Here is a 12021-nt window from a genome sequence, read left to right as displayed (position 1 = left end):
AGTCTAGTCTGCTAATTTCAAGGGGGAAAACTCAGGACCAGAGAGGGGAAGGGGCTTACTCAGGTCACAGAGCTGGGAAGCAGTAGAACTGGGATCTGACCCCAGGTCTGTGGGCTTCTACTATCCAGGATCTTTCTGTTATTCCACAGAAAGATCTGGAAGCCCTACAGAGGATAAGCCAGGGCAGGCCAAGCAAGCCTATCCTGAGGTTTTGCTTGGGTAAGCCCCGACTGTAGAACCAAGGGAAGTAGGGGCCCCCAGGGTTATTTGCGAAGGGGTGGAAGAGCCTAGAAGGAAGAGGACCAATCAGCCATTTCTGCCACCACAATGATCACACTCAGCCATTCCCCGGGGAAAGGGACAGCCTGGCCTCAATGGGCCAGAACTCTGTCCTCCCTGGGAGGCTAGAGGGTGGCCTCCATTTTCTGCTACCTTTTGGGAGGTGTGTAGCAGGCAAACTAGGAGTCAGAGGGGATGTGTTGGGGGGTAAGGAGATTCCCCAAAACAATGTTTTCATTTCACAAACATTCACCAAGCACCTGTTCCACGCTCTTGGGGTGTTTTATATCTTGATCCTAATGGTGACCAGCAGGACTCCTAGGTGTGAAAATAGCCCTGACATGAGCACACATGTGCACACACACCCACACACATGCGCACACACAAATCTAGCCCCACTGGCCAAAGTCAAACTGGTGGTGGGTGTCGGGTTCTAGAAGTGGGCACTGGCTCCCTACAAGCCCTCTGCCGCCTCAGTCCTGCTGATCAACAAGCAAGCAGGCTGCCATACCCCAGAAAGAGGCAGAGAGATGGCAAGAACTGGGCTGGCCTTGAGTACCTGCTCTTGCATGGTAAGCTGGCTAAGGGTAAGGCCCGAGTCCTCCTCGCTGCTGCACTCCCCTGGCAGGATGGCTTGCAAACAGGAGACTCACTCTGGCATACGAAGATTCTGGACTAGGACCTGGGCGCCCACCACTTATCACCGTTTATCAGCTACCTGACTTAGGTGGGCGGCTTACCCTCTGTATAATGTGATTCCTATGATGGTTTTCGGATGTGTCTGTGCATACCTCCACCTTCTCCTGTTGCTGGGGTAGTAGAACGAACGTCCCCTTCCTCTGCCCACTATCCCCAGACTGGATGATTGCCCTGAAGATGGGAATGTGGGAGATGATGATGTCTGACCCTTGAGACTAGGTTAGAAAAGTCCATTTAGCTTCTGTGGCTTCTCTCTGAATGCTTGCTCTGGAAACCTTCAGCAGTCCTGGGAAAACATCTAGCTGCCCTGAGGCTGCCTTGTGGAGAGAGACAGCGACAGAGCATGCAACTGAGCGAGAGTGAATGCATCAGACCTAGTAGGTACTCAGGAAAATCTGCAGACTGAAAAGCAGCCCTCAACTCGGCACCCAGGCCAATGCAGCAGGAGGGGACCTGCACTGTAGGCCCCACGGGATAAACGAACTATCACATGTATGGGACTTTTGTGTTTCAAGCTGATGTTCTGTGAGCTCCCCTCAAGCAAGGTGAGAAATCTGTACCACAAAAAAGAGGTGGGGAGGCAGCTCTATTATGCTCCCTTCTGTCTGATGCAGAATTCTCCAGAACTTTCCTCAGTGACTTGCTTCAAGCTAGGGACCCTGGTTCTCAGACTGCTGCAGAGTGCAAGCCCGTGGGTGTGAGGTTTGGGTCACATAAGCTCTGCTTCCTCCAAGCCAATTCTCTTAACCAGCCTACAAGACACAGCGCCAAGCACCCCCATGACTGTCTTACCGACACCAACTCATTCAGGCCTTATAACCATCACAAGAGGTAGGTAAGGGGACTGTCCTCTTTCACAGACAGGAAAACAGGAGTTTAGGAGGTTAAGTGACTTGTCCAAGGCCATCATGGCTCGTGGAAGGCCCAGTCAGGCCTCAGACACAGGCAGCTGGGCTTCTAAGCAGACCCCGTGTGGCCCATCCCTGGCTGGATCTCCAGTACTTCTTCCTCCTGCCTATCCGGGGAAGTCAGTTTGGGAAAGAGCTGCGGCCCATTCTAGAATACAGGGGACAGGGGTGACCCCAGAATGGAGGGGACAGGTCTTCTCCCATCAGCACCATCACACCCCAGCATTGCGGCAGGGTTGGGGGAGGCTCTTCTAAGGGCAGGGTGGGCAGAGAAAAGTAGGCTTGGGATGAAGATGAGAAGTCTGGGAATTCAGGTGTCCCACGCTCAGTCTGGAGAGGACATGGTGGGTGCGGGGTGGGCAGGGGGTGCTGGAAGCTGTGTGCAGACCGCTGAGAGGCTGTGCTGGGGAAGGGGCGTGGCAAGGGGCAAGAACAGGACCCACGTGTGAATGCTCTCAGTAGGCCGACTTAAGTAACAAGAAGTCTCTCTAGAACCTGACTCGTGGGTGCTATCTTCCCATCTCCCAGAGTGGCTCTGTTTCCAGGGAGGTAGTTTTTTGTAGTGGCTCTTGGAGAAAGTTTAAGAGTCACACAAACTTCAGTTTGAGGCCAGACGTTGCTGATCACTACTTCTGTGACCTTGGATAAGTGACTCACTCTCTTCTCTGGACGACAGATATGGTAAGACCTGTTTGTTGGATATTGAGGATACCAAAAAGTAAGATATGCAAGGCGCTCGGTCTGGTGCCTGACACATGGTGAACGCTCCATAAACAGCACAATTTAGAGAGGAGGAGGAAGAGGGGAAGGGAGGGGAGAGTGAGGGAGAAGCAGCAGGCAGGACTTCCCTTTCATCTGCCAGGTGAGTCCCCCAAGAGAACAGTGGATGCCCTGACCCCACGTGGGCAGAGGCTGTGAGCTGGAGGCTGGCAGCTGGGGCTGGAGGATGGAGTGGGCATGGGCTGAGGATGGCAGGAAGGGGGGGAAAAGTAGTGTTGTCTCTGCCAGTTAATTAAATCCAGAATGCTAACAAGCGTTCAAAACAAAACACAACTCAAGTAATCTTTGGATGGGATATAATAAAATGGTTCTATCTGAAATTGTAAACAGCTTTGTGGCTGCAAACAATGGCTTAGTTTTTCTTGCCTCTCCAGAGCAAAGGTCCAGAATTACGAGGGTGAAAAGGGTCAGTGAAACTCTGAAGGTGCACCTCCCCCACCCACCCACCCCAGCTTCCCATGCTCAGAATTAAAAGAACGGACAGAGAGGCCTTAGGGTGAGGGGGTATGAGAAGTCTAAGTGCCTTATACTTCAGTGCAAATGCATGGGGAGGAAGGGACAGACTTGAGAGAGCATTTGGTCTACCGCCCATTTCACAGATGAGGAAACTGAGGTTCAAAGGGTGAGAGGCAGAACCAGGACTGGCACACATGTCTTTAACCCTCTCATTCAGTTCTCTCTCATTACGCCAGCATGGGAAGCCTCCCAGGGGCTGCCAGTGGGCATCTGAAGGGCTGAGGCCTTCAGGTCTGAGTCCCGGCTTGGGGTTCTTCGGCAGGCCCTGGTCAGTGCCCCCAGAAGTATAGGCAAGTCCAGTGGTAGGAAGGGAGCAGGAGCGACCTGAGACTCCCCAGGACAGCAGCGCCCTCACATCTCACGCCTCCAGAGGCCGCCATCCTGGGTCAGCTCTCTGCAACCGGGAAGGCTCACGATGTTGGTAAAGTGTCAGGAGACAGCAATCATAGTCCTAGGTCTGCCTCTCCCGAGCTGTTGGGCCCTGGGCCTCTTACTGACTCTGTGGGCCTCTGAGGCCTTCTGTAAATTCAGAGTGTGACCAGGGGTCTCTAAGGGCCCTTCTGGTGCTAAAGACACACCTATTTGTTTTAAAAAACAATTAAAAAATTTAATTCAATGGTCTCCCCTTGTTTAGGATAAAAACCAAACTCCTTGTCATGGTCAGCAATAAAGACCCAGCACACGTTGGCCCCTGCTTATCTCCCTAGCCTCTGCGCACACCACCTTACTCCTAGTTCTCTCTGTTCCAGCTTCTTCCAGATCCTCTATGGGAACTGGCCAAGGAAGCAGAAATCTGGAAACCAGTGGTTCTGAACCAAGAAATTCTCACACAGTCCCTAAGGGGGTACAGAAGTCTATGCTGTCTCCAGTGGAGGTGGGAGAAGTGGGGGGATTAAAAGTACAAATTAAAATACATGCACACAAAATCTCACCACCCCTTCTGCAAGAGCTCACGGAGTCAAACAAAAAACATACACTAAATACCTTAGAACACATTAACTATGGGGAGGAGCAGTATGGCAGTGGCAGAGAAAAGAAAATGAATAAGTGAACAGAACCAGAGAGGGGCCTCTTGGAGACCAGTGGGGATAATGGGACCATGCACATGAATACCTCAAATGATCATTACCCTGCCTCCCAAGGAAACAGGAAACAAAGCCACCAAGTTACTTACACCAAGTTGTAAGTTGGGTCAAGTCCTGATGGCGAAAGACCAACAGCCAAGGGAAGGCCCATTATCTTGCCTGGTCCCAGACCTGGGAGTGCTGGAGAAAGGGACAGCGTTCTTCTGACCCTAAGGCAGGCTATGGTGGCTTGGGAGTCAGCGCCCCCTGTAGGGGGAAAGGCTCATGGTCTTGGCTAAAGCAGAGAGAGCCAACCACCAAGGAGAACCCCGCCTGACTCGAATCTTCTCTTTTCTGAGCAACTTCACCAGCATGATATCTGAGTCATTGTGTTGGCTTTCTCCAGGGAGTGGAGGGGATTCCAGGGCTTGGTAACTGTCTCCACAGATGCCTTCACAGGACTAACTAACCCCATTAGATCCTGGGGGTTGGGTGACCCTGAAATTCTGGGTCTGCCAGGATGGGTGAGGAATGTGACTGACCCCAGAAGGCCTCCATTACCCCCAACTACCACTCTTGCCTGGCAAGGACTGATTAATATTTTAGGATGGCTAATCGTTTTTTAAGTGATTTGGGAAAATATGAGGGGAAAAACCCCTCATAAAAGCATAAAGGAAACTCAAGTCATCCATAATCCTACCACGCTGAGAAAGACACTGGTTTCCTTTTGACATATTTTCTGGTATTTTTCCTTCCTTTGTGGGTGGATTTTTTTCCCTCATAAATCATTCTGTGTATAGACGTATCCTTAGAATATGTCTCTTCGGATTTCAAGGGTTCAACTTTTCAGCAGCATGGCAGACGGCCTCCAAGGTGCCCTAATGATTCCTCCTCCCCACCTCCACCCCCTCCCCCCGTGGTGTTCACATTGAGCGGCCACACATATAAGAAAAGCTTTCTTGGGCCTCCTATCCCAGCCCAGCACCAGGTGAATACAGCTAAGTGAGTGACCTCAGCTGAAGCCACATGAACAGAAGAATCTCCCAGCAGAGACTTCCAGGACCCTCTGAATCATGAGCAAATAAGAGGCAGCTGTTTTCACTCCCTAAGTTTTCAGACTATTAGGTAGTGAACAGATTAACTAAAAGAAGAGGTTGGGACTTGAAAGGAAGAAATGAGCTCAAATGGAAAGATGAAGTTTTTGTTTTAGTGGCTGAAATATTCTTTTTTTTTTAACATTTTTTTTGACAAGTTTTTTTTTTTAAAGATTTTTATTTGTTTATTTGTCAGAGAGAGAGAGCGCGCGAGAGCGAGCACAGACAGACAGAGTCGTAGGCAGAGACAGAGAGAGAAGCAGGCTCCCCGCCGAGCATGGAGCCCGATGTGGGACTCGATCCCAGGACGCTGGGATCATGACCTGAGCCGAAGGCAGCCGCTCAACCAACTGAGCCACCCAGGCGTCCCTGAAATATTCTTTTTTAAAAACTTATTCATTTATTGATTTTGAGAAGGAGCAAGAGCAGGGGCGGGGAGGGACAGAGGTAGAGGAGAGAGAATCACAAGCAGACACCCTGTCCAACAACTCAATGTGGGGCTTGAGCCCATAATCCCGAGATCATGACCCCAGCCAAAAACAAGAGCTGGACACTTAACTGACTGAACCACGCAGGCACCCCAAGATGAGATTTTTTTGGAGGGTCCCTGGGCCAGGCAATGTGAAAGGGGACAGCGTCTGCCACTGCTTATCTTAGGGATATGCCAGATGTCCATTTGTCTAAAGACCTTTAGCATCAACCTGTGTTGAGGCAGACAGCCTTTCTTCCCGTTGTGAAGACTCTTTGGTCACATCACACATCCAGGTAACTCCCTAGAGTATCAGAACCATTTCTACCCCGGTGAGTATCAGAACCATTTCCACCCTGGTGAGTATCAGAACCATTTCCATCTTGGTGAGTATCAGAGCCATTTCCACCCTGGTGAATATCAGGACCATTTCTACCCTGGTGAAGGAAAATGAGTGACCCTCTTCCTGTTCCGCCGCCTCACTCAGCATGTAGACAACACTCTTGCCTGTGTCTGTGCTGGTTCTACGAGGTGCCAGGTCTGTGGCAGGGCATCAAGAAACACCCACGAAACTATCCCCTCCACTCCACTGCTGAAGGACCGGGCTGTGACTTGATGCCTGGGCCCTTGGGAATATTTGAAGGCTTTTCTGTTCACACTCCATATCCTGGAGCAATCCTCACCATCACTGCTAGCTAGCATGTATGGAGCATTGTGGAAGAAGCACTTAGCCTGCGTCAACTCATTTAATCCTCACAAAATCTCTGTAAAGATCTTATCATGGTATCACCTCATTTTAGAGTGAAGAAGGTGGAACTCAGAGCACTCAGATAAGTTACCCGAGGTCATGCTGCTGATCTGTGGCAGAGCTGGGATTTGAACCCAGATGGGTCTGCCTCCTCACAGCATCCCAAGACTCAGCTAGATGGGTTCATCCCTCCATTATCTACCTTAATATCTGATGGTAGAATCACTGATCAGTGGGTACCTGGGTTAGTACTTCTCAATACAAAGGTATCATTACAGAACGCTCTCCAATTAGGATTCTTAGCACATCCAAATGGTGTTTTGTTTTTCTCTAATTTCCACTCTGAGGACTCAAGACAAAGACACTTCACTACACCACTAGCCACAATAAACTTTCCTAAAGGCATTAGTAGTTTTGAATGAAAACAGAACTCCAATGATACAAAGAAAGAGAAATCCACAGAACCTAAGTTGCTCAGTGTCAACAGGGACAAGAGACCCCTCAACAATACAACTATATCCAGGCCATGTCTATCTGGGCTCCTGCACTTGCTCCCAGACCAGTCTGAACCAGGGCTAGGTACCAGACCCAGACCAGAGTCTTTGTGAGAATGAGGGTTAGTAGATGGGGGACAAAGCCCATTAGGAGGTTAACCTATTCCTTAAAGTGCTTTGGTAGCTGGTTCCTAAAGATGAACCAGAGCCTTACTCATCCTCAGGTCACAAGTGAAAGGCCATTTCTTCCAGGAAGTCTTCCCTGACCGCCCCCAAGATAAGGCTGCATTAGGGGTGCACCCTTCACCAGTGCTCTGGCCTCCCCGAGAGCAGGCTCCAGGGTCTGTCCTGCTCTTCCCTGTATCACCATAGCTTGGCCCAGCTGTGGGCACAGAGTGGATGCTCAATAAAAATTTGTCAAATTGATAAAAGCACTTTTCAATTGGCCCTTGCTGGCTTCTGGCCCAAGATTTTGTCTGTGTCATGAAGGGACAGCTGGGGAAGCTGTGATGTGACCCTCTGTCATGGCCAGGGTTAGTCCCTGTGGGATTAGGGTAACAAAGACTTCCTCGATAATGCATCCCCTTGGGACACCTGGGTGGCTCAGTCGGATAAGAATCTGCTTTTGGCTCAGGTCATGATCCCAGGGTCCTGGGATGGAGCCCCGCGTTGGGCTTCCTGCTCAGTGGGGAGCCTGCTTCTCCCTTTGTCAGCTGCTTCCTCTGCCTGCACTCCTCCTGCTTGTGCACACGCTCTCTTTCTGACAAATAAATAAAATCTTTAAAAAAATGGCATCCCTTTTACTTCATAAAAGGCCACCCAGGATGGTCAAGGGTGTCTTGCTGAGACCTAGACCTTGTCCCCCTCACAAGAGGGTCAGCTTGATAACCATGATGATTTAGAACCTAGGGCTGGGCAGAGGGTAGCTTTGAAGGCGCTGGGACTTAGGTGGGAGTGAGTAGGGGAGCCAACCAGGGGGCCAACTGCTCCTACCTAATGGGCAGTGGCCTCCTCAGGCCTTCAGTGACTGCTTACAACCTTGCACAGAGCTGGCTAATCACAATGCACTTACATCTCAGGGTGGCGGTGACCCTCGCGGCTCCAGGCAGCTGTTGGCTGCAGGATGTTGCAGGAGCCCCTGTTCCTAAGACTCGAGTTGTCCTTACCCCAGCACCAAGCTCCTTCTCCTCTGGCCACGCCACTCCCTTCGGGGCAAGGAGTCCACAGGACAGGAGTTATGCCCACGCTCTACTTTTCAGTCCATGCTCTGGTGACTGGGATTCTAGAGCTCCCTTCCCAAATGTCCCGGAGCCTGCATGGGTACAGGTACACCCTTCTGAGGGTGGACGCGGCCTTCTGCTTGGGGTACCTTTAGATTTGAGGGCTGGCCAAGAGGCAGAAACTGGGGTGGGATGAGGAGCACATGTGGACGCACAGACCGACGTGCCTGCAAGCGTGCACACAAGGGCCCTCGCAGTGCAGGACTCAGCAGAGGGTGGCGCGTCACCAGGGCCATGATGACGCGATGATGATGACACATCATCATCGTTCGCAGCCTGGCCTTGGTCCCTGCCCATGTTAGGAGCGGGCCAGCCCGTGAGCCTGCCTGCTGGAGACCGTAGGAGTGACACTGATGACGTCATGCCACCCATTCCCAGCACCTCCTGGGGCCTTGTCTACTTCCTTCCTCTGACCCGTACCCCAAAGGAAGCTGCTGCTTCCAGGCTGGGCCTGCAGTGGTGCTGGCTGGGGAGGGAGCGGAGGCCACAGCATCCGCAGGGTTGCCTGGTTTCCTGCAAATATGAACACCTACACACAGAGGCGGGGGGAGTGTGAGTTTGAATGTATAAATGTGTTTGGGTGACTGCGAGCAAGGGAATGAGCAAGCACTGGGGAGTGAAAGAGAAGGAACGGAGAATGACCCCGTGCACGAGGAAGAAGGAAATGTATGTGTGTGTGTGCACAGAGTGGGGTACATGGAGACTGCATGCCTCTGACGGCCTGGGGAAAGGATAGAGAATGGGAGGAAGAAGTGTGCTCGCTGGCGTGTATGTGTACGTGAGAAGGGGCCTGGCCACGGAAGAGAAAGAAATCTAAAGCCCGAACGACAGAGTAGGCGGATGGGCCTGGATGATGGCACCATAGAGCAAAGAGATGCAGAGCAGGCAAGCGGAAGGAGGCCCGCAGGTGCATGGGCTTCAAGTGGGTGTGCATCCGTGGGGCTGCAGGAGGCAGAGAGAGACAGGGCGTGTGCCTGGGTAGCTGGGTGTGTGGGTCTGTGCATGTGCATATGTGCGCACGGGGCTGGGACAAGTGAGAACGGAGATGAGCGTGTGAGCACAGGCGGGCGGCGCCCTGGGACACGAGTGAGCGCACCTGTCCCCTGGAGCTGGGGGCCTCCCGGGGGTGTTGGCTGCTGGAGGCGGTTTTCACCCAGAAATCTCAAGCTGGGAGGTCTACACGACTAGATGTGCTGGTTCAGGTCCAGGTGACCGTGGCCGGGCGTGTTGGCCATGCCGTCCCTGCCTGGCAGTGCATGTGGGAATGCGTGAGTCACTCAGGCAAGGCTAGCCCTCACTCCACCTCATCTCGCCCCGCGGGAAGACAGCTGGGAGGGGAAGACATGACTTGATGGCTGTATTTTTACACCATCCTTATGCAATTGCTTGTAGTGCCCTGGCTCATTCTAAAGGTCCTGCTCCCCAATTCTCTCGGCCTTTATGCCCCCTTTTATGTCTAAGTTGCTGTTCAGATTGGTGGTTCTGGCTGATGAGAATTTATGGAAGTGTCCTTACCAGCTTCTAGAACCGCCCTATTTACAATATGAAACCACTCCCCATTCCGTTCTCATCCCTCCTTCTCGGCTTTAATTTCCTCCACAGCACTACCCCATCTACCATCCTAAACATTTTACTTATTTATTTATTCATTATCTAGCTTTCTCTACAAAGCAAATGCCTATGGATCAAACTCCAGGGACCGTTCTGAGCTTTCCATTAATCCATGTGCTCCTCCAACAACTCTACGTGGTTGTAAATAGTATTCATGCTTTTCTTTTGTAACTGGGAGGCACAGAAAGGTTAAGTCGCTTGCCCATGATCACTCCCAGGGGTAAATGGTGGAACCAAGCCCAGGTCCAGGGTCCCTGCTCTTTATCAGTGCACCACTGTCCTGCGAGGGTGGACATTTTCTCAGTTCGGTTCCCTGCTGAATATTCAGCGCTTGCACGAATGCCCTGCACGGGGATTCCCTCCATGAACAGTCGTCCAGGGAATGAAGAAATGAGTGAAAGACTCCCCTGGACATGGAGGACAAAATAGGCACTCGCCTTCAAAGAACTCGTAGTCCCGCGGACGAAACAGACAAAACACGATTACAAGATCACATTGTGATGGCATCGTGCATGGGAGTCCTGTGGGGCGTCTAACTTGCCTAACCTCTGGCAGGCAGGGCTTTCTGGAGGAAGGACACAGATGGAGACAGGCAGGGTAACATTGCCCATCTCCTCCAGACTCCTCCCTGGGGCTTCTTGTCTCTGTTCACACAGTGCCAGAAACTGATGGTGGCTCTGTGGTAATAATGGAGGCAGAATGGGGAAGCGACCAGGAGCGTGGGCTCTGGAAAGAGACGGCACGAACTGAGTCCTCACTCTACCAAACACCAGTAAAGTGACCTTGGACGGACTCCCTCACTTCCCTGGGCCTCGGTCCTCTCATTTAGAAGATGGGGATCGGAAACGATCTCAGCAGGAGTCTGTGAGATGTACCTGTGAGAAGTTAGAACAGTGCCAAGCACAACGACGGCAACGTGTCCGCCCCACTGGAGATAACCAATATTCCTCTTCCATTCTAAGCTGGTTGCTGGTTTTCAGGGAGGGTTGAAATTTCATGTATTATTACTGTAGCCTCTCTCCTTGTGGCTCCATGCCATTTTTTCAGAAGCAGCTCAAAGCAGGGCAGGGAGAACATCTGTTTTATTTACCACTAGATTCCTAGCACCTAGTATAATACCCAACATGTAGTGGGGACTCAAAAAGTGTTTGTGAAATGAACATCTGTGTAATTATATCCAATCCTTGTAAGGATAAATACTCATATTGGTGTTGTTCCCATTTATACATAAGGATTAGAGGCCCAGCAGGGGTATGTGACCTGTCCATAAACACAGAGCCTATAAGCCAGACTCCAACGCCAAAGCCAGTGCTCTTTCCTTCACACTGTGCTACTCCCCGCACTCCTATACATCATGTCCTATTTCCCGTGGGTTTTTTCTAGCCACTGGGCCATCCCCGGTCATAGAATCATCTCTGAATTCTATGACTCATATCTGAATCACGGAACGTTTAATAGTTGAAAGGGACTTTTGATGTCATCTCGACCTCCCACCCATTGTGGAAATTTCCTCTCTACTGTCTATCCAGATAATACTTGAATGCCTCCAGTGATGGAACACTCATTTTCTTCTTCTTGAATTATCCAGTTCCATGACTGGACCACTTTCAGATTCAGAAAGAAGGTTTCGGGGGCTCCTGGGTGGCTCAGTCAGTTCAGCATCTGCCTTTGGCTCAGGGCATGACCCCAGGGTCCTGGGGTGGAGCCCCCGCGTTTGTCGGGCTCCCGGCTAATTGGGAGTCTGCTCCCCGCACCCTGTTCATGCTCTCTCTCTCTATCCCAAAATAACTGGTTGCATCCAAGCCAACCAAAGGGAAAAATAAATAAATAAATAAAATCTTAAAGAAAGTTCTGGATCCCTCACGCCAACAGGCCTCTTTTTATCAGGTTTATGCCAGCCTCTTAAGAGACACAGAACAAATCTGCTGCCTTCTCCAAAGGACAGCCTTTCATGTATTCACAGACAGCTCTCACATCCCTTTGGAGAATTCTGTTCTTGAAACTAGCTGTTTCCTGTCCCCACCAGGCACCTGAAAGGCACCAGACACCCATCCTAGACCAGCTAGACAGGCCTTCCAA

The 12021-nt window shown here is 51.2% G+C and overlaps 1 protein-coding gene across 2 annotated transcripts in view; it reads right to left on the bottom strand.

Annotated features, from left to right (window-relative positions):
- Window positions 1-12021, bottom strand: part of PTPN5 (protein tyrosine phosphatase non-receptor type 5) — a 54828-nt gene that overhangs the window by 19626 nt on the left and 23181 nt on the right. The gene's annotated exons all lie outside the window — the stretch shown is intronic.

Source organism: Meles meles, chromosome 8, assembly GCF_922984935.1.
Source record: "Meles meles chromosome 8, mMelMel3.1 paternal haplotype, whole genome shotgun sequence".
NCBI lineage: Eukaryota > Metazoa > Chordata > Mammalia > Carnivora > Mustelidae > Meles > Meles meles.
Note: the sequence above shows the minus strand (reverse complement) of the source record. Positions and strands in the feature narration are given on the sequence as shown.